Raw genomic sequence first — 25,049 nt, forward strand, 5'->3', positions numbered from 1 at the left:
GATCAATCAATGTGATTTTGTTTCACGGAATCTCCGTCTATATATTTGGTTAATTGGTCTCTCACTTGGCAAATAAGTGGAGGTGGTATAGCTCCTCTATTAATTTGCTTATCTGTCACTGATCAGAAACATTTAGCATGCAATAATGTGGCCTAAATCAAGTGGAGGCCTATTATTTTTGTTTGATCGTGTATAGGCAACTCTAAAAGCCTGCTGACGTTGTGAAATATGAACATGAAACTCAAATGCTTTTGAAGATAAGCTATAGTTAGCTATTATTTTCTATAGGTATCATGATGAAGATACTTTCAATGTGAGACCCTACGCCTGCTCCCTAACAAAACGCAAAACGGAGTGAGTGATGGAAAGAAAGATGATGTGGATCAACAAAGCATGGGCTTGGTCTCTGTTTCAAAATATCACATTTTTGTAATATGACAGCAGTTCCAAAACGTTCCCGTATTCTTCAGATTTGATTCTATTATGTTCCATTATATTCTTACTATAAAATATGTGTGTTGACTGTGATCAGGGTAAGTGTGTTATCTGTATAATGAAAAAAAAAAACTATGTAACCTATTGTCAAAAGGTGTATTGGAGGCGAAGTCAGGTGCAGGAGAGCAGAGTATAATGAACAGGTGCACTTTTATTATAGTTCCAAAATGAGAGCACTACATAAATCAAACGCGCTCAAAAAACGGAACATAAAAGTAAAGCGCGTAAACTAACATCACAATAACATGAAACAATTACACACAAAACATGATGGGAAACACAGACAAAACATGATGGGAAACACAGGGTTAAATACAAGTAGCTTAATTGGCGAAATGAAAACCGGGTGTGTATGGAAACAAGACAAGACAAATGGCTATATGAAAAATGGAGCGGCGATGGCTAGAAAGCTGGTGACGTCGATGCCCGAACAAGGAGAGGAGCCGACTTCGGCGGAAGTTGTGACACCTATAGGATGCACAGATCAGTAACACAATTAAATTCAAAATATGCTATTTTATTATTTTCTAAATATATTTGAATAGTCTTATGTTTGATAGAACTTGCCTAAAATAATGAATAATGGATTTTTTTGTGAAGGTGTATATTCATTGTATTTATTAAAATAGACCCATGTCGGCCCACACCTACTCCCACTCCTAAACTTGCCAACATGTGCACCGGAGGTATACAAGGTATATCCTGGCAAGAATGTGGTATAAATGGGACTGTATGTATTGGGGTTTTAAAAAGATTGGCAATTTTGTTTTACAGGTGAATCCTATGTGGAAAAAAGAATTTATAGTATTTATATTTATTAAGCAATAAGGCCCAAGGGTGTGTACATGTAGCTTAATATAGCCAATATACCATGGCTAAGGGCTGTTCTTAAGCACGACGCAACGCGGAGTGCCTGGATACAGCCCTTAGCCGTGCTATAATGGCCATATACCACAAACCCCCGAGGTGCCTTATTTCTATTGTAAACTGGTTACCAACGTAATTAGAGCAGTAAAAATACATGTTTTGTCATACCCGTGGTATACGATCTGATATATCACGGCTGTCAGCCAATCAGCATTCAGGGCTCGAACCTCCCAGTTTATAATACCATTTTGAAAAGGTTTTATAATGCCTTATTTATTGTACCAAATGCTCTGTGTATTATTCCTTTCCTTTGTGCCTTTATTGTCAATTGTACACAAGGTCCAACAAAAAAATATAGTTTCCGCTTTTTCCTCAACTCCTCTGAAAGACATACTGTACATACATAGAGGCTGAAGCATGCGGCTGCCTGTTTCCCGAACACAGATCAATCTGTCTTGCACTATAGAGCACTCACAATGGAAAATGTGCCACAGAGTTTTATAACTAGTCAGTGCATTATATGTTTATGCTTATAGTCAAGCAGTATACGTATGTATTTCATAGAAAGTGTTACTGTCATGGAATCTGTGGAATATCCAGGGCAAATAATGTAGTTCAACCAATTAATCATCAATCAAATGTACTTATAAAGCCCTTTTTTACATCAGCAGTTGGCACAAAGTGCTTTACATAGTTGATAGCTGTTCAGCGACAAGTTTATATGGGCATTCTCTCACATATTTGTACTCCTGGATTTCAACCTGCATCATCACATTTCATAACAGTGTTTGTCAATTTTCTAAGATTTGTCAGCCAAAATATTTGTGACTGTCATTTACCAGAAGTTGAGTTAATCAACCTCAAGTAAATTGATCGGAAGTGGATTAGTAGGAGATGCATAATAACAAACAAAAGCAGATATTACGGCCTTAGAATTTGCTGGGTATATTATCGAATGATAGTGAATTGGTACATGATTAATGGCCTATTGACCTCTTTAAAAAACAAACTGACAATTTCTTTCGAAATACAGAATATCAGAATAGTATGCACAATGTAATTAACACTTTAAGAGTTAGCCATAGAACATTGGTCAAGGTGGTCTTTCTTTTCTGTCATCACAGAGATTACATTTCATAGACAGCCTTCAAACCACCCTGTAACTCCATTTACTATCTCTCAAAGGGGAAGACCATTATAAAATAGGATTAAAGACAAGTAATGTGTTCGCCTCTCTCTCAAAGAGAAAATGGACAACGAACAGCCTTAAAAGATGAGTACTGATGTAGAACAAAAGCTTATAAATGCAGTATCACACTACTCACAAAGGCTCTCTCTTTGAGCACATTTCAATGAGAAGGCAATAACGAAAATGAGGTGTGGCAGGAATTGAAATGCACTTCCATTAGTATCCAGCCTTTAGTGGCTTTGTATGAACAGACACACACATTCACTACCCCCCCCCCCCCCCCATCCCCAACACAGGTGCACAGTACAGCAACCTATGGGCATGCATGTGTTTGAGCCTGTGTGCGTTTGCCTGAAGGAGTATGTGTTGTGTGTGCCTGCATGATTGTGAGGCACACTGTCGAATCAGTGTTGTACTTAATCCGGACTAAGATTCTCTCCAGTCCCTCATCCATCTGCAAGAAAGAGCCGCGCATGGCTAACAGGATTTAGCTCCAAAAGAGGTATTTTATCATGACTCAAGAAAGTATTACAGGGAGATTATAAAGCTGCCTGGAGACGAAATGTTGAACCATTTCCCAGAGTGCCATGACAAAGGAAGTCATTGGGGTAGACGTTTGCTTCCGCTATATCTTGGCTCTGCCCAAAATACATTAGTGTGGTGGAGTAAGCGCTAGTTGGTTTACTGGATCTATGAACATTGTGTCTTCTCACAAACAGACAAATGTACACAAGTGTGTGCACGTGTGAGGAGAGATAAACTTTGAGCAACAGTATGGTGCCCCCCCATACATACAACATCAGTAAGAGGGGGTGAAGAGATATGACAGACCAGAAGATTAGGTGTTATTACCATGTGCTTCATCGGGCACTTGTGCATTTTTAACAAGCATAAAATTAACCCCACGCAAGTGACAATCTTACAAATGCATTATTAATGGAAAAAACATGTTTACAGAGTTTATTGCAAGCAGGCAGGGTAAGGAGATACTTGAGTCACATCAAATGGTAAGATATCAGAAGCACTTGTTTTTTTCAAAATAAACTGGTTTCGAAGTGTAACGTCACTATTTACCTATGGTAACTTCTCTCAATATTGCTTAAGTTTAGACAATGCTGTTTAGATCAAACTTTCCCTGATGTTGAGCATTTGTGTACTCCCAGTGCCTAAGTGCTTTTGGGAAGCGACAAAAGTCCTCCCTTAACTTTAAAGATGTGATGGATAGCTTATGAATGTTCCGTGAGGATTTCTTATTAAAGTGCAATGGATATCTTGTGCGTGTCTTTAGCAGTTCTGTGAGGATTTCTTATGAAGGTGCTATGAATAGCTTGAGAAGTTCTTGAGCAAATATTCTGTTTGTCATTTCAGTACTTGTCAGTCACAGGTGGCTATGGGATGGATCGAAATGTACAAAATGGGTACCTGGGGGAAAATGGGGGAGGGTCATGCTTTTTCAATTTCAGTAAAGGGGAGGGTTTAGTATTTTTTTTATGTAGTCCAGGTGTGGGTAATGCAATTTGTAATTGAAGAAATGTCTATATTTCTCAGTGTTTTAGAAATAGTTGCTTATTAGGCTAGATGCCGTGCCAGATGACGTCCCTCATCTCTGATTCTCTGCTGGGCGTGCAATATCAAGTGCGCCTACAGGCTATTTAGATGAAAGGCACCCGAGTGGCGCAGCGGCCTAAGGCAATGCATCTCAGTGCTAAAGGCGTCACTACAGAACCTGGTTTGATCCTGAGCTGTATGGTGATAGGGTGGTGCACAATTGGCCTAGCTTCGTCCGGGTTAGGGGAGGGTTTCGCCGGTGCAGGCCGTCATTGTTAAATAAGAATTTGTTCTCAACTGACTTGCGTAATTAAACAAAAAATATATTGAGTGTGGTCTCAATCAAATGATCCATAGACCATAGGCTACAAAGTGCTCAGAGAAGCACAGAGCAAAGTTATATTTCTAAGAAAATTAACTCCCTTCCTGAGTCTTTTGCTCTTCTGGGATGGTGTAAATAAAACTAGGCTGCATTACACACTGCAATAGTTTTTATGTTTTATGCTCTGCTCTTGCTAATCAAACTTGTGTGTATGCTGTGCTGTGTAGGCTTACAGTGACAGTTCAGGAGGAGATTCAGAATTCTTCCCCAAAAATGTTTTGATTAGGCATATTACAAAAAAGTATATATCTTGCGCACGGACTAGCCTATAGCTTATATTCTGTTGACATTTGACATTTTTGTCATTTAGCAGACGATCTTATCCAGAGTGATTTACAGTAGTGAGTACCTAAATTTCCTTAGTTTTTCTTACTGTTCAGTTTGAGAAGGAACGCGTGAACATGAGAAGGATGACCGGAGGTCAACTTTGATAGCTTGCTACTACTATAATTGATTTTAATAAAAACAATGTTTCTTGCCCACGTTGGATTTATCAGTTATTGACCTCACAATAAGCCAGATTAAAGTAAGTTACATTACGTGGCTGAAAGTTGAAGCAGCAGCCGCGGTACAATCAATCATTCTGAAAGTAGGCAAATTCGAGGCGGCAAAATTATTTTCAACCGTCTTCATTTTAATTAGACTTTACTAACAACACAAGGGCTTTGTGTTAGAGCCTATTTAGTCTTACTTAAGAAATAAGAGGTAGGCCTACCTGTTTAACAGACGGAATTTGGCTATAGGCTGCTATATCAATAGATTTGTCTGACAATTCCTCCACCCACTATGCACTCTTTAAAAGCCTACATCCGTGTCAGTGAAGGGCTGTTAAGAGGGTATGCCATAGCCTACCTTTTATTAAAGAAAATTACAAAAAGCACAGGCATTGTAAGCTTAAGATTTTGAAAAGAATAAAACAGATCCGATTATAAAAAGTGGTCTATAACAGCGCTTTGGTCCGTGATGCTACACTCTTAGAAAAAAAGGGTTCTTCAGCTGTCCCCATAGGGGAACCCTTTTTAGCTCCAGATAGAACCATTTTGGTTCCAGGTAGAACCCTTTTGGGTTACATATACCTGGAACTAAAACAGTTCTACATGTAACCAAAAAGGGTTCCTCAAAGGGTTCTCCTATAGGGACAGCCGAAGAACCCTTTTAGGTGCTAGATAGCACCTTTTTTTCAAAGAGTGTAGAAACAAGCTCTAAAATACACGGGAAAGATGTGACTTCGTTTCTTTGACATTGAGGCTGAGGTACAACCTTCTATAGCCAAGGAGACAAAAAATCTACTTTGCTTGGGAAATAATCAAATTCTGTCACTATCAATTGATTAAGCTATTCACTTTCTTTACAATACAATATGTTTAAACCCAGACAGCTTTCAGGGAAACACTTGTGTCCTGACTTGCCACGAAAGAAGAGTAGCCATCAGTTACAGCTTACATTTTTGTGCATTGGTATGCCGATTCTGTCTGGGGTGGAAAGGTAGGCCTAACTTTTGAAAGTACCACGCTCAGATTCCTAATGACAGAGCAAACAGCAAACAGGGACAGCAAACAGGGACAGTTTTGTTGCTAACAAGACACACTGATTTGGCATTGGAAAAATATGATAAGATGAACACATAGGCCTATCTCTCTGTCCATTCTTAGCCTGTAATTTCAGTAATTTGTGTGGTATTAAAAATGATTCTGCTAATGTAAAATTGCATGGTGTTTATAAAAAGGGATTTTTTTTTATCGGACCTGCAAATACAATGATAGATTCATGCAATGCTTTTACTATGAAGGAGATCTTTCCACCCCTACTCTTGTCCACGGTGGTCTGTGAACCCACAACCTTCTGGCCCACTACCCTGTGCTTTATCACAATTCCTGCATTGCCATGTAATGCTTACAGGATGAAGAACATTTTCTAAAACAGCATAGCTAAGGCTCTGGTCTGTCCAAGAAGTGAGGCTAAACAATAGGCATGTTCTCAGCTATCTACTTTGTTTTCATTATTATTTTGGGTATAGGGAAGGGTCACTTGTTTTTTTTAAGCGTTCAGGGAGGGTTTAGGTAAATATATATTTTGCTAAAGGGAGGGCCACCATTTGCATTTGAGAGAGGTCAGATTTTCTCCATGTAACCCTTAATATAAATGACGTTCACATCCTATGGATAACTTATGAATGTCTTTAGCAGTTCTTTGAGGATTTCTTATGAATGTGCAATGGATGTCTTATGAATGTCTTCAGCGTTCTTCCTGTTGTTCATGTCATTTCAGTGCTTTTCAGTCAGTTACAGTAAACGGCAGAGACGATCATGACACTGTTCATCATGACACCCCCACAACAGATTGTTTATTGGTCTTTCTGTGCACACTGGTTAAGGAGTGCCTCTACATTATCCACCTATCAAAGTTATGTTTTCAGCATTCGTCTAATGCACACCATGGGGCTGACAGATGGCCAGATGTGAGTCTACCCTGTGGGCCCTGGTGTATCTGTGAAACTGCACCTTGGGATTGATCACTCATCTAAGTGTCCCATATGACCACAACAAAATGGCATGTAAGACAGTTCACACTGATGTGACAGAGTCTACTGCCTCACATCTGTTCATCGGCACATGATCACATTAGGTCTTCAACTTTCATTTGAAACATGCATGAAGCGAGTAACAAATGTAAGTTTGTGCCTATATAGGTATCGCATTGTGTTGTACTATTGTGTCTCAAAATATCATGTGAAAAGTAAGCAAATGATTAGGTATATAATGTATTATGTTGACATTATAATACATTTTTGCACTTAATCATGTATGACCCCCTTATAAAAGTCTATCATAAGCGCTTGACTAAAACACACTCAAAAGGGTTAGTTGAAAATATGCCAAATAGGAAACATAACACACTAAGCCTTGTCATAAAACAAAATTAAGGGCTTACACATGCTTTATAACAGTCTTTAAAGCTTTTTTCCCATTATAAACAGTTGTTTAAGGCTTAGTATTAGTGAAGCAAATCAGTCTTTAAGGTTCAAGTGTGATATGCACTGAGTGTACAAAACATTAGGAACACATTCCTGATTTTGAGTTGAATCCCATTTGCCCTCAGAACAGACTCAATTCATCGGGGCATGAACTCTACAAGGTGTCGAAAGCATTCCATATTGATGTTGGCCCATGTTGACTCCAATGCTTCCCACAGTTGTGTTAATTAGGCTGGAAATCCTTTGGGTGGTGGACCATTCTTGATACGGGAAACTGTTGAGCGTGAAAATCCCAGTTGCATTGGCATTATTGACGCAATCAAACCGGTGCGCCTGGCACCTACTACCATACACCGTTCAAAGGCACTTAGATATTTTGTCTTGCCTATTCACCCTCTGAATGGCACACATTCACAATCTATGTCTTATGGCTTAAAAATCCTAATTTAACTTTACTCCTCCCCTTCATCTATGCTGATTGCAGTGGATTAAACAAGTGACATCAATAAGGGATCATAGCTTTCACCTGGATTCACCTGGTCAGTCTATTTCATGGTAAGATCATGTGTTCCAAATGTTTTGTACACTCAGTATATTTAGCCATTTTGTCGTTAATTTGTCCTTTTTTAGTCATCCCTCTGAAACAGAAGTGAGTGGTTCTCAGATATCACAGTAGACTAAGAGGTGCAGTGATGTCATGCTACCTCTCAAGGTTGTGGTTCTGCTAGAGCTTGTTAACAAGAATCTGGCCACAAGACTGTGGTAGTACCGCCCCTTTCTTCAATTTCACATTAATGCAACAGCTACCGATTGGTACCAGTATACTCATGGACAGTTCTGCTAGAGATAACACTCATTTTCTGTGCTTTAAGGAAATATGCTTTAGAATTCAGAGAACAAAAATTATAGGACCTCAGAATTTTGCAGCATGTTGCATATTGCTCAGCCTTGCAACTCTGGCCACCAAGAAGGAGGGATAGCAATTATCTGTCGCTCAGGAATGAAAGTGTACCATATTCCAATAGAAAACCCAGCTTAATTTGAATGTCCAGTTTTAAAACGGATCACTACTTATGAAAATGTGGTACTCATTGTGGTCTATCGCCCTCCTATACTATATGTGTGAATTTTGAGTACCTTGCAGAACTACTCACTCAGCTAACATACACATTGATGACTCCCACAGAAAACTTGCTCATTACTTTTTATCTGTTCTAGACTGTTTTGATTTGTGTCAACATGTTGATTTTAAAACACATAACTGGGGGCACAGTCTGGATCTAGTCTGCTCTACTACATTTACATTTTAGTCTTTTAGCAGACGCTCTTATCCAGAGCGACTTACAGTAGTGAATGCATACATTTCATACATTTTTTTCGTACTGGTCCCCATGGGAATTGAACCCACAACCCTGGCATTGCATACACCATGCTCTACCAACTGAGCCACACTGACCATCCTACCGATCCTCGACGATGTCATTTACAAAATAGCCTCCAACACTCTACTCAACAAATTGGATGCAGTCTATCACAGTGCCATCCGTTTTGTCACCAAAGCCCCATATACTACCCACCACTGCGACCTGTATGCTCTCGTTGGCTGGCCCTCGCATCATACTCGTTGCCAAACCCACTTGCTCCAGGTCATCTACAAGTCTTTGCTAAGTAAAGCACCGCATTATCTCAGCTCACTGGTCACTATAGCAGCACCCACCCGTAGCACGTGCTCCAGCAGGTATATCTCACTGGTCACCCCCAAAGCCAATTCCTCCTTTGGCCGCCTTTCCTTCCAGTTCTCTGCTGCCAATGACTGGAACGAACTGCAAAAATCACTGAAGCTGGAGACTCATATCTCCCTCACTAGTTTTAAGCACCAGCTGTCAAAGCAGCTCACAGATCACTGCACCTGTACATAGCCCATCTCTAAATAGCCCATCCAACTACCTCATCCCCATACAGTATTTATTTATCTGTCTCCTTTGCACCCCAGTATCTCTACTTGCACATCTATCACTCCAGTGTTTAATTTGTATATTGTAATTAGTTCGCCACCATGACCTATTTATTGCCTTACCTCCCTTATCTTACCTCATTTGCACACACTGTATATAGACTTTTTCTACTGTATGTTTGTTTATTCCATGTGTAACTCTGTTGTTGTATGTTTTGAACTGCTTTGCTTTATATTGGCCAGGTCACAGTTGTAAATGAGAACTTGTTCTCAACTACCCTACCTGGTTAAGTAAAGGTGAAATAAATAAAAAATATCCAAAAATGGAGTGGACATCAGTGAGCTGACCTCAGTCGAATTGGGCTTATCTGACCACAGGGCCCTTCTCATGACTGCCTCCATCCCAATGGCAACTGAAATCTAAAGAAAACCTGCTCATTTGCAGAAGCATTAATCCCTTCATCTTCAACCTCATTTGAAATGGCAGTTCAACAATATAACCAGGCACTGTCAACATTGCCCAATTAAAAACTTGGGAGATCTCTTTCAAACGCTCTGTATCTTGGTTTGACAGGGATCAACGTTCTATGAAAGCTGCTGAGCATAAACTGGAAAGAAGATGAACGAAAACAAACTTAACTATGCATGCCTAGGCCCTGTCATACTATCACACTGCATACAAAGAGGCACTAAACACTGCACACAAGTTATATTATACCAATCTCATTGCAAATGGTTAGGGGAACACCAGAATGCGATTTTCTGTTGTAAATAAATTAGTTAAACTCTTGGATAACTCCTCCTTTACCCCCTCCATTGAGCAATTTCTGCACTGTACAAACTACCCCTTGCTTCGGATCTGCCCTTCTGATTCACACTGATGTCATGATGTTGCTATCTTTAATGTAATGACATGTTATTTATCGAATAATTAACTGTTTATTAAATTAATCATGATTAAATTAATCATGTAACAATTAACTCAGTAACCTGGGGCACCACGGGAAAAGTCTGTTTAACCTCTTACATATAGACGTTCCGCTAGCGGAACACCTGCTCCAATATCCAATGATGGGCGTGGCGCGAAATACAAAGTCCTCGAAAATCCGAAAACTTAAATTTTTCAAATATATGACTATTTTACACCATTTTAAAGACAAGACTCTCCTTTATCTAACCACACTGTCCGATTTCAAAAAGGCTTTACAGCGAAAGCAAAACATTAGATTATGTCAGCAGAGTACCCAGCCAGAAATAATCAGACACCCATTTTTCAAGCTAGCATATAATGTCACATAAAACAAAACCACAGCTAAATGCAGCACTAACCTTTGATGATCTTCATCAGACGACACTCCTAGGACATTATGTTATACAATACATGCATTTTTTATTCAATCAAGTTCATATTTATATCAAAAACCAGCTTTTTACATTAGCATGTGACGTTCAGAACTAGCATTCCCACTGAACACTTCTGGTGAATTTACTAAATTACTCACGATAAACGTTCACAAAAAACATAACAATTATTTTAAGAATTATAGATACAGAACTCCTTTATGCAATCACGGTGTCCCATTTTAAAATAGCTTTTTGGTGAAAGCACATTTTGCAATATTCTGAGTAGATAGCCCGCCATCATGGCTAGCTATTTTGACACCCACCAAGTTTGGTACTCACCAAACTCAGATTTACTATAAGAAAAAATTGGATTACCTTTGCTGTTCTTCGTCAGAATGCACTCCCAGGACTTCTACTTCATCACCCAATGTTGTTTTGGTTCCAAATAATCCATAGTTATATCCAAATAGCGGCGTTTTGTTGTGCGTTCAAGACACTATCCAAAGGGTAACGAAGGGTGACGCGCCCATCGCATATCGTGACAAAAAAATTAAAAATATTCCATTACCGTACTTCGAAGCATGTCAAACGCTGTTTAAAATCAATTTTTATGCGATTTTTCTCGTAAAAAAGCGATAATATTCCGACCGGGAGTCGTTGTTTTCGTTCAAAGACTGAAAATGTAAACATGGAGTCGTCTCGTGCATGCGCACGCCAGTTCCATTGTTCTCAGATCGACCACTTACCAAATGCGCTACTATTTTTCAGCCAGAGACAGCAGAGTCACCATTCAACGTTCTGCCGCCATCTGAGAGCCTATGGGAGCATTAGAAAGTGTCACGTTACAGCAGAGATCCCCTGTTTTGGATAGAGATGGCAAAGAAGGCCAAGAAATGGTCAGACAGGGTACTTCCTGTACAGAATCTTCTCAGGTTTTGGCCTGCCATTTGAGTTCTGTTATACTCACAGACACCATTCAAACAGTTTTAGAAACTTTGGAGTGTTTTCTATCCAAAGTTAATAATTATATGCATATTCTAGTTTCTGGGCAGGAGTAATAACCAGATTAAATCGGGTATGTTTTTTATCCGGCCGTGAAAATACTGCCCCCTATCCATAACAAGTTAATGAGTTCCCGTTTCCCGAATTAACTCAAAGAATATCAGAAAAAATCAAATTCATAGCAGTCACAAATGAATTATTTTCCTCATCAGTCTCATTCTGAATCTCGTATAGTTCCTAAATCTGCACACACGTCTAACTAATCATTCCGTATCACATAAATTGAGTTGATTTATTTACTGTCTCGGTTATTGGTTAGAACTTAATACAATGACGACAGGTCCCTAGCGGACCAACAAAATATGACACGCATTACACAAGATGGAGATTTAGAGAGAGAAAGCGAGAAAAGCAACACAAACTATGCTTAGGGCTAAAACGAAGACCTTGCCCCGAACTGCCACTCATATGGATAAGAATTGTAATGCCTGTATTTACGTGTTGAAGGTCTCCGTTGGGTATCTCTTCGTGGGATGAGTTCTGCTTAGTGGGATAGGTTCAGCCGTCTCCTTCTTTACCGGGTGTAAGTCTATGATTGTCCACAAAATGTCACAATGTCCTTTCTCTTAGTTGTCTGTTTCCTTGCACTCGTTAGGTGAGAGTGGGATTCTGACGAGGCTAATCAGCCGTGTCAACTCTCCCAGCGTGGGTAGGAGGGCCGTGTAGACAACCAGTGACTTGAAGAGAATAACCGGTTGAACCTTCTTGAATTCACCTTCTTAGATACAGTACTCAATCGTAGCATTGATTGTTAAGAGGTTTCCTTTGTCTTCAACAACCTCGTGTTGCGTTTCGGGGTCACGCCTAGTTGTAGACCTCGGCTGCAGCTCGTGGTCACTTAGTCTGATATGTAAATTCTTAACTTACATGTTTTATACCCTAGGGTAGTAAAAGGGGCATACCCATCTTCATGACATGCTCTCTGGGTTCCCTGGGGTGTAGATAGTTATGAGGCAGGGTATCATGATCTCGTTAGACAACTAAAATCTCAGCCTCCTTGTCACAAAAACATTCTCTTTGATCTGGATATTTTCTACACACTGTATGTAAACATCATATACACGTTATGAAAACTCTTCAAGTTAACCTGTTAGGGTATAGGGGGCAGTATTTTCACGGCTGGATAAAAAAATGTAACCGATTTAATCTGGTTACTAATCCTACCCAGTAATTACAATATGCATATACTTATTATATATGGATAGAAAACACCCTAAAGTTTCTAAAACTGTTTGAATGGTGTCTGTGAGTATAACAGAACTCATTTGGCAGGCATAACCCTGAGACAGATTCTGACAGGAAGTGGATACCTGATGTGTTGAATTGACTTTAAGCCTATACCATTGAAAAACAAAGGGGCTGAGGAATGTTTTGGCACTTCCTATTGCTTCCACAAGATGTCCCCAGCCTTTACAAAGTGTTTTGAGTCTTCTACAGTGAGATCTGACCGAAGAAGAGCCTTGGAACGGTGATGGCCCATTAGACACCTGGCGTGCGAGTTCATGTTGGGTACTCTCATTCCGAAACGTTTTAAAAGAGAACCCAATGGTCCGCCTTGAATTTTATTCATGTTCTGGTTAAAAAAGGCCCTAATGATTTATGCGATACAACGTTTGACATGTTTGAACGAACGTAAATATATTTTTTCCGTTCGTTCGTTCGTGAAGTCCGAAGATCATGTGCTAACAACACGGAGGTTTTTGGACATAAATGATGAGCTTTTTTGAACAAAACTACATTCGTTATGGACCTGGGATTCTTTTGGAAGTGACATCTGATGAAGAGAATCAAAGGTAATGGATTATTTACATAGTATTTTCGATTTTAGATCTCTCCAACATGGCGGTTAGTCTGTATCGCAATGCATATTTTTCTGGGCGCAGTGCTCAGATTATTGCAAAGTGTGATTTCCCAGTAAGGTTAATTTTAAATCTGGCAAGTCCATTGCGTTCAAGAGATGTAAATCTATAATTCTTTGAATGACAATATAATATTTTACCAATGTTTTCTTATATTAATTAATTATTTTGTTGTCATGACTTGACTGCCGGTTATTGGAGGGAAACGATTTCTTGAACATCAACGCCATAGTAAAACGCTGTTTTTAGATATAAATATGAACTTGATAGAACTAAAAATGCATGCATTGTCTAACATAATGTCCTAGGAGTGTCATCTGATGGAGATTGTAAAAGGTTAGTGCATAATTTTAGCTGATTTTATGGTTTTGGTGACGCCTGTCTTTGAATCGACAATGCATTACACACAGCTGTTGTCAATGTACTCTCCTAACATAACCTAACTTTATGCTTTCGCCGTAAAACCTTTTTGAAATCGGACAACGTGGTTAGATTAAGGAGATGTTTATCTTTCAAAGGGTGTAAGTTAGTTGTATGTTTGAGAAATTTGAATTTTGACATTTATTTGGTTTCAAATTTGCCGCTCTTGAAATGCACCTGCTGTTGATAGGGTGCGCCACGGGTGGCACGCTAACGTCCCACATAGCCCCAAGAAGTTAATGTTTTTGTCATAACGTCCTCATTTAATTTGAATGACATCACAAAATCAACATTCATTTTCATATTCCATCTATCGTTGTTACCACCATTTTGGCTGATGAAATATAATGTCCCAAAGTCCCTTTTATTAAATGTTACAGTTCCGAGGTAGACTTTCCCTAAGGCACACACAGACCTTCCAGTCTCTCACATTAGAGACTAGAAAGGAGTTGGTCTGCTGTCTAATAATTTACAAGGGGCGTGAGGTCATAACCCCCCCATCAATCCCTCTATTCCTCTCCCCCTCTGCAGGAGGGAGAGGTATCTCTGTACAACTGTGATCCACTGTAACGTGATCCTCATAGGCCAGTCATGACACTGAGCCTCCCAGCAGCAGTTTCAACAAATTCGCATTGCCAACATCTGTCTCTGAAATTGTAAAAACTAAATATCAGATAAACTACATGCCCCTTGCACCCTATTCCCACAGCACTCATAAAATCCAGTCCAACTTAATACAGTCACTGCGCCTAATTCCCTGAAAACTGCCTCCTTTATACCAACCTTCAAAAAACCTGGACTGGACCCTAACACCCTAAGCAATTACAGACTGATTTCCAACCTGTCCTTAAACATGTGGTCTCAGTACAGCCACAGAACTACCTTTCAACCAACAATCAGCATGAACCTTCCAGTTTGGCTTCCGTGGACGGTAAAGAACAGAGACAGCCCTAGTAAGAGTAACAAATGTCTTGTTAATGGCAGCTGATGAGAAAGACATTAGCATAATTTTACTTCTGGACATGACAGCAGCCTTTAACACAGTGAATCATGAGATTATTATTGGCAGATTTATAGTACAGATTCACCATTTTGAATGTTTGTCACAGGTGTCGTAATGTAGAGACCAAGGCGCAGCGGGTTGCGTGCTCATAATTATATTTATTATAACGAACACGGAAAAAAAACAATAAACAAAGAACGACAGCTAACAGATTTGCAGGCTATACCTACAAGCAGTGCAAATACAACTACCCACGAAAACCAAACAAACACACACCTACTTATAGGACTCCCAATCAGAGGCAACTAGAAGCACCTGCCTCCAATTGAGAGTCCAGCACCCAACACTACACATAGAAAAACAAACCTAGAACCTATACCAAAACTAACACACCCCACTACACCACACACAAAACCCCATAATACAAAACAAATATACCTCTGCCACGTCCTGACCAAATATAATACAAATAATACCTAAATATTGGTCAGGACGTGACAATATTATTGTTTTCGTGCATCGTTGAGCGATGTTCTATCGATTCCTTGGGGCATTTCATGTTTTCATGTCTGACGTATTACCGTTCAAGCAGGCAGAGATTTGGCTGGTATGACGTAGCATTGCGATAAAGCCGCTCTCACTACACTGGAAATTAACAGAAATACGAATTTTAGATCACGAAAACATCTAGCATACATGTCAGATTTCAATACTGGCTGATGTCATAATGTTGTCCATAGGTTGTCCTCTCTCGCATGAGCCATTGATCGTAATTTTGCGATATTCCTACCTCGTTTGTAGCTACTTTGCCAGCTAGCTAGCTAGCCAGCCAGCCTTAAATAGAGCATTGCATTGTGGATTTTGTAGTCGACGTGAGTTGCAACAGATTTCCACAATGATTTTTACATGTTACTACAAACCTTATTATACCGACAAAATTAAACATTTGTTCACAAAAAATATTGTTCTCATATATTAGTGTTATGTAACACTGTAAATTACAGGAATGAGTGGCTCTGGGTGGATTTCCTTTATGAACAGGCGTGGACCATTAGACATTCTGACCGTTGATATTTCAATTGTATAAATATTCCATATTAAATAATAACGCTTAATGAATTAATCTATTATGTTCAAATAGGTCATATTAAACCTCAGGACACCAATTGTTTTGATTGATCCAGAAGCGCATAGACTAAATACTCAAACAAGATTATAGTGTATTTTATGATTGTTGCCTGGCCAGCTGCCCCAAACTAAACTTAATTTCAATATAGTTTAACTTCAAACATAGAATAATAATAGATTTGGCTGAAAGCAGTTCTTCCATATCATCCTACAGAGGTCCATGCAGATGTGTTGATTGCTGTCCCCAATCAGAAAGACCAGATTCAGATTGTTTATGGAACATTGACTAGTCTCTCCCTATCCCAGTCTGTTGTCCCCACATGCTTCACGATGTCCACCATTGTTCCTGTACCCAAGAAAGCAAAGGTAACTGAACTAAATTACTATCACTTCTGTCATCACGAAGTGCTCTGAAAGACTAGTCAAGGATCATATCATCTCTACCTTACCTGACACCCTTGACCCACTTCAATTTGCTTACCGCCCCAACAGAGCCACAGACGATGCAATCGCCATCACACTGCCCTATCCCATCTGGACAAGAGGAATACCCATGTAAGAATGCTGTTCATTGACTATAGCTCAGTATTCAACACCATAGTACCCTCCAAGCTTATCATACAGGGAGGAGGTGAGGGCTCTGGGAGTGTGGTGCCAGGAATAAAAATAACAATAGCGAGACTATATACAGGGGGTACCGGTACAGAGTCAATGTGCGGGGGCACCGGTTAGTCGAGGTACTTGAGGTAATATGTACATGTAGGTAGAGTTATTCATGTCTGCTAGACAAACAAGTTGATCTCATTGGCAAGGCACAGCCATAGCCTTGTCGACTAAGCACAGATAAATACACTCAAAACATGCTATTCTGTTCTTTTGAAATAAATTGTCTTGTATCATGCTTTATATGACCTTTCTTTAAACTAAATATTAATGGATTTATTTGTGATTGTGTATATTAACACTAGGAAGGCAGAGTATCAAAATGACTCAAGGAATTTACATTTTTAATTACTCAGCCATTTTTTAAGCCATGTCCCCCTCATCCTTGCCTTTTCCTAAATAAGTCTATATACCACACTATTGTTGTTAGAATCTTGTTAGGTTTTAAATTCTTGTTCAGTAATCCAGATGGATACCAAAGAAAGCTCAGGCTAGATTTATTCACCACACTGGGTGTTGTAGCTTCAAGAATAAATACATACTCTCAGGCACATATATTTATAACCTCCAACTATGCCCCCCTTCCCAAACAGACCCCGTTCTGTGTCTAGGATGAACGATGAACCTCTGTGGCTGGGCAGGTGGTGTTATCGTCCCAGCTTGAGTCCTGTACTCCTCCATGCATCTCACAGGTCTTCTTATCAGTCAGGAGAGGCCTCGAGGTTAGGGAGTACACATTTCTTCTGTCTACTACAGTCCACTACCTAATTATCCTTCTCATACACAAAGAGAACACTTCTTTCTATTTCTAAGAATAAGCCATCTATTCATACTAAAATAATATGATATAAAACATATTAACCTCTCTGGGGTATGTGGGACGGTAGCGTCCCACTCGCCAACAGCCAGCGAAATAGCAGAGCGCCAAATTCAAAACAAAAATCTTATACACCATTTTAAAGATAAACTTCTCGTTAATCCAACCACAGTGTCCGATTTCAAAAAGGCTTTACGGCGAAAGCATAGCATTATGTTAGGACAGCATCTAGACAATTAAAACCACACAGCCATTTTCCAAGCAAGGAGAGGCATCACAAAAAAACAGAAATGCAGCTAAAATGAATCACTAACCTTTGATGATCTTCAGATGGCACGCATAGGACTTCATGTTACACAATACATGTATGTTTTGCTCGATAAAGTTCATATTTATATCCAAAACCCCATTTTACATTGGCGTGTAATGTTCAGAAATTTCTTGCCTCAAACTTCCGGTGAATGAGCATATTATTTACAGAAATACTCATCATAAACGTTGATAAAATAAACTGTTATGCAAAGAATTAAAGATGCAACCGCTGTGTCAGATTTCAAAAAAGCTTTACGGCGAAAGCACACTTTGCAATAATCTGAGTACAGCGCTCAGTCACCAAAACAAGCCATACAGATACCCGCCATGTTGTGGAGTCAACAAAAGTCAGAAATAGCATTATAAATATTCACTTACCTTTGATGATCTTCATCGGAATGCACTCCTAGGAATCCCAGTTCCACAATAAATGTTCGATAAAGTTGATCTTTATGTCCAAATACCTACATTTTGTTCGCGCGTTAGGTTCACTATTCCAAATGCAGAAGGCGCGCGCACTAAAGTCCAGACGAAAAGTCAAAAAAGTTATATTACAGTTTGTAGAAACATGTCAAATGATGTGTAGAATCAATCTTTAGGATGTTTTTATCATAAATCTTCAAAAATATTCCAACCGGACAATTCCTTTGTCTTCATAAAGGAAAGAGAACTGAGCTCGTGCTCATGGCCGCGCACATAACTAAAATAATGGCCTACTGCCAGACACCTGACTCAAACAGCTCTTATTCGCTCCCCATTCACAGTAGAAGCCTGAAACAATGTTCTAAAGACTGTTGAAATCTAGTAGAAGCCTTAGGAAGTGCAATATGACCCCATATACACTGTATATTGGATAGGCAATCACTTGAAAAACTACAAGCCTCATATTTCCACACTTCCTGGTTGGATTTTTCTCAGGTTGTTGCCTGCCATATGAGTTCTGTTATACTCACAGACATCATTCAAACAGTTTTAGAAACTTCAGAGTGTTTTCTATCCAAATCTACTATTATATGCATATTACTATTACTATTCTATATGCATATTACTATTACAAATCAACTATTATATGCATATTCTAGCTTTTGGGCCTGAGTAGCAGGCAGTTTACTCTGGGCACGGTTTTCATCCAGATGTGAAAATACTGCCCCCTACCCCAATGAAGTTAAGAGGACGTAGTGATATTAAACAGTGAAGATAAGACCGTGTTATAGAACAGTAATTTATGATTCAAACAGAACTGGAGTTATAACAAGTTTTAGGTCATGTCATTTTTTAAATTATTTTCCCCGGCCTGCTCTGCTCTGCTCTGTCTCTGATAGTTGAATGTGCCATGCCCAGTTGATAATCTCCTCGATAACCAGTGGTGATTTTAGAATATAAATCTTGGTGGGGCAAAAATGTGTGATGCATGCCAGAAAAGCCACTACACAACACAACACTAAACTATACATTAATTGTACTTTAACGGTGACAAACGGTGCCCACAAACTGTTAGGGCCTACATAAAGCTGTCCCAACAGTAGAGTCCCAACACCTTACCACTGCTACACCTGGTTATCAGCAGAGCTTAGTCTGGCAGCATAAAAGTTCATTCAGCCTCATTTACTTCCGTTTAAAAAAATATAGCTGATATGGCTTACATGCTTAAACAAATGTGGTTTCTACTGCCAATTAAGATGTTCAAACTATGGCATAAGGGGACGACAAGCGGATAAGAGGCAATCCGTAATTTCCATTAAGACATTAATGAGCAAGCAACGACAGACGTAGTCAATATAGCTATTTGTTCAGCACTTTTGAAAATGTACAGCAACAGAATTCAGAACATGGGCCGTTCTTACAGTGTACTCCCTGTACACCAATTCTGAACCGTAGGATAAATAAAAGGGGCATATAAGCAGACAATGAAAGCTCTTACAATATCCAATGATTACATTTCTCTAAAACAGGTTATAGGCTACATGTGCACCACCAAGTTAGAACAGTAGGTGAAATTAAGAGGTGAAAATAGACTAAATTATTAGGGTGGGGCACATGGGAAACTAACAGCCTACTACACAACATAAACTTAGTATTACTTTCTTAGCTACAGTATACATATCTCCCTTACATATTACATAATTTATGCAGCAGCATAACGTTACAAGACATTTTTGGACTCACCTTGTGCTGTGCTCACTTAAACAGGAAGGTAGCGCAGCGGCCCTTTGGGCAAATTTTGTCAAAGTCTGGCATTCTCTGGATTTATGGTGGGAACTCGGAAACAAACACACAGCCACTCCACTGAATAGCAGGCTAGTGGTTGCATTGCAATGCTTGCAGTTAACCACTGATTCCTTCCAAACCACTCATTGTTAAATTTGCAATTTCCAACTTGTTGTGTAATGTTTATGTCCAATGGCCGATGAGCACCAATACGTTGTATCTATAATTTTTCTTCATTATTTCTCTTCATATGACAAGGATTAAAAAGGATTTGCCAGTAGATTGTCAACTTGATTCATTATGATGACTGCTGGCTAAGATTTTGAAAGTAAGTCCAATCAAAGCTACTGTACATGTAATGTGATTTGATGTAATTGTATCTGTTGCCAATGACCTTGAGCCTTCTTGGAAGTGCTCTTCTAATGTAACTCTATGGCAGGTCCCAGTGGGCTTAAATGTTCGATGTCTACTCTTACCAATGACTTACGGTGGTTCTTCCTTTAAAAGTTGTGTTGTACTACTGCACAGTTTGCGGGCTGCCGCATAATTCTACGGCAGGACCTGGCTTTCACTAGAATATTCTGATCCAGATTATGACTCGATCATCTGTGGATGACAACGGCAATCTGTAGCATGCAGGTATGAATTAAGCCACGAACAAGTCATATCAAACGTTATACCTTTTCTATATCCATATAGAAAACTAGCTATGATCTTATTTAGCTAGCTCAATGTGAAATTTTGATTGATTTAAGTTTCAGCCATTGTTGCCATTAATGCTAGTTAGTGCTAGTTTGACCTTTGAGAAGCAGTTCACTGTTTTTAATATTGCCTGTAATAGAGATTTCAAAAGCCTTTTTTGTTAGAATAAATATATAATAATATGATAATATGATAATAATATGGGATAGATTAAGAAATAGGGTTAGGGTTTCCATTAGGAAAATATGGCGTACAACGTGACTGGTCGGGAGTAGGTTACTCCAGTCCCTTGCAAAAGTATTCATCCCCGTGGCATTTCTCCTATTTTGTTGCATTACAACCTGCAATATAAATAGATTTTTATTTGCTTGTCATGTAATGGACATACACAAAATAGTCCAAATTAGTGAAGTGAAAAAAAGAACATGTTATAAAAAATTCTAAATTACAAACGGAAAAGTGGAGAGTAAATATGTATTCCCCCCTTTGCTATGAAGACCAGAAATAAGATCTGGTGCAACCAATTACCTTCAGAAGTCACACAATTAGTTAAATAAAGTCACATGTGTGAAAACTAAGTGTCACATGGTCTCAGTATATATACACACCTGTTCTGAAAGTTCCCAGAGTCTGCAACACCGCTAAACAAGGGGTACCGCCAAGCAAGCGGCACCATGAAGACGAAGGAGCTCTCCAAACAGGTCAGGGACAGAGTTCTGGAGAAGTACAGATCAGGGTTGGGATATAAAAAAATATCCCAAACTTTGAACATCCAAGGGAGCACCATTAAATCCATTATTCAAAAATGTAAAGAATACGGCACTACAACAAACCTGCCAAGAGAGGCCGCCCACCAAACCTCACGGACGAGGCAAGGAGGCCATTAATCAGACAGGCAACAAAAAGACCAAAGATAAGCCTGAAGGTGCTGCAAAGCTCCACAGCAGAGATTGGAGTATCTGTCCATAGGACCACTTTAAGCCGTACTCTCCACAAAGCTGGACATTAAGGAAGAGTGGCCAGAAAAAAAGCCATTGCTTAAAGAAAAAAATAAGCAAAGGCATTTGGGAAACTCACCAAACATATGGAAGAAGGTACTTGGTCAGATGAGACTAAACTTGAGCTTTTTGGCCATCAAGGAAAATGCTATGTCTGGCGCAAACCCAACACCTCACATCACCCCGAGAACAACATCCCCACAGTGAAGTATGGTGGGGGCAGCATCATGCTGTGGAGATTATTTTCATTGGCAGGGACTGGGAAACTGGTCAGAAGTGAAGGAATGATGGCGCTAAATACATGGAAATTCTTGAGGGAAACCTGTTTTAGTCTTCCAGAGATTTGAGACTGGGACGGAGGTTCACCTTCCAGCAGGACAATAACCCTAAGCATACTGCTAAAGCAACACTTGGAATGGCCTAGTCAAAGCCCAGACCTCAATCCAATTGAGAATCTGTGGTATGACTTAAAGATAGCATTCCCGGTCCTCACTAGACTTCCTCCATGGGCCCTCTCCGGCCAGAATCTGCTCCCACGTCCATTTCTCGCGCCAGTCCATATTGAATTCCCCTTGCTCCTTACTCCGCTGCTTGGTCCACTTGTGATGGGAGATTCTGTAACGGTTGTCGTCTTGAATGGAGGACCAAAACGCAGCAGGAATGTGGATGCTCATCTTGATATTTATTCGAAAATAAAGTGAACACCAAAATATCAAAACAACGAAGAACTCACGAACAACCAAACAGTCTTGTCAGGCTGACACACGCAAAACAAGAAACAATCTCCCACAAACACTAAACCAAACACATACCCATATATAGGACTCCCAAACAGAGGCAACGAGAAAACACCTGCCTCCAATTGAGAGTCCAACCCCAATAAACCAGACATAGAAATACAAAAGACCAGAGACCACATAGAAATACAAACATAGAACATTACCCAAAAACCCGGAAATAATAAATCAAACGCCCTACTAAATAAACCACCACCCCGAACCACATAAAACAAATACCCTCTGCCACATCCTGACCAAACTACAATAACAAATAACCCTTATACTGGTCAGGACGTGACAAGTATAGACAATGTTAATGTTGTAAATGACTACTGTAGCTGGAAACGGCAGATTTTTTATGGAATATCTACATAGGCGTACAGAGGCCCATTATCAGCAACCATCACTCCTGTGTTCCAACGGCACGTTGTGTTAGCTAATCCAAGTTTATCATTTTAAAAGGCTAATTGATCATTAGAAAACCATTTTGCAATTATGTTAGCACAGCTGAAAACTGTTGTTCTGATTAAAGAAGCAGTAAAAATGGCCTTCTTTCGAATAGTTGAGTATATGGAGCATTAGCATTTGTAGGTTCGATTACAGGCTCAAAATGGCCAGAAACAAAGCACTTTCCTCTGAAACTCAGTCTATTCTTGTTCTGAGAAATGAAAGCTATTCCAATGTGAGAAATTGCCAAGAAACTGAAGATCTCATACAACACTGTGTACTACTCCCTTAACAGAACAGCGCAAACTGGCTCTAACCAGAATAGAAAGAGGAGTGGGAGGCCCCGGTGCACAACTGAGCAAGAGGACAAGTACATTATAGTGTCTAGTTTGAGAAACAGACACCTCACAAGTCCTCAACAGGTAGCTTCATTAAATAGTACCCGCAAAACACCAGTCTCAACAGTGAAGAGGCAACTCTGGAATGCTGGCCTTCTAGGCATCTACATTTTTAATATTGTGATAGTGAAGATCAAAATAATCCTAACATTTACAAATAAAAATCTGATTTATCAAGACCTGTCCTCATGCTATGTCATTCAGTGATATTTATTCCCATAGTAATTCCTTATGGATCCATTAATACAGTATATTTAAAGTCCCTAAACTCGGCAAGGGTCTATTGTCCTGCTGATAGTTTAAATAAACATCCGTATTTTGAAAGAGTATTTTTATCATTATTTTCTAAACGAAAGCATAAAGATGTTGATGAAGAAATACTGTACAGTATATGCTTCATCCGACATTTTGCGGTTGCATGAGGTTTGGAGTTAAAAATGTAAACTTTAGAGTACAAGTTGGGGGGGATTTTTCTTTTCACACCTAGCCCGAGCTATCCTTTCATAAAGGTTGAAGAGTCTATTGTCCATTAATAGCCCATCATGGAAATGTTGTTTGCACCTCTGTAGTAGGTTATAATAATCCATGCATTCTGGGAATGTTTAAAAGTCCAAAAGTTTGTTAGAATTTTGGCTGTCAGAAGTATTTAAAATCAACCAATGTCAGCCTTTAAATGCATTATGATCTTAATGTTTAAAGTATGTGTGGGCGACGCAGAGAATGCATTTGACTGTTTTTAATATTGGCCATCAACCAAAAACACAGCATCTACGTGGTAGAAATATGTTATATTAATCATTTTTTTTATTTAAACAGATTGCTAGGTGCTTGGCAAAACCATAAGCAAATAGGTAAACTGTGATATGAGTTAATAAAGGTGATTTTTCTACACATAGACAGGTATTTCCTTTCCATGTAGCAAGATCTGTCCACATACCCGTCAGTCCATCTTATTGGAAATGTCACACCCTGATCTGTTTCACCGGTCTTTGTGCTTGTCTCTATCCCCCTTCAGGTGTCGGCCTTCTTCACCATTATCCCCAATGTATTTATACCTGTGTTCTGTTTGTCTGTTGCAAGTTAGTTTTGTTCATCAAGCCTACCAGCAGTTTTCCCCTTGCTCCTGTGTTTTTCTAGTTCATGTTTTCTAGTTTTGACCATTTCTGCCTGCCCTAACCCTGTGCCTAACTGCCGTTCTGTACCTTGTCACACCACCCTGGATTATTCATTGTAACCACTGCCACAAATAATTGAACACACACAACATGAGCAGACTAACTTGGTCAAAACAGTCAAAACATTTATTTCTTAAAGGCTATCAGAAATAATGTTGGTACTTATTTAGATCCAAAGCCATTAACTTCTTTGGGCTAGGGGGCAGTATTTTCACATCCGGATAAAAAACGTACCCAATTTAATCTGGTTACCACTCCTGCCCAGTAACTAGAATATGCATATAATTATTGGCTTTCGATAGAAAACACCCTAAAGTTTCTAAAA

This window comes from Salmo trutta, chromosome 12 (genome assembly GCF_901001165.1).
Source record: "Salmo trutta chromosome 12, fSalTru1.1, whole genome shotgun sequence".
NCBI classification, from domain to species: domain Eukaryota; kingdom Metazoa; phylum Chordata; class Actinopteri; order Salmoniformes; family Salmonidae; genus Salmo; species Salmo trutta.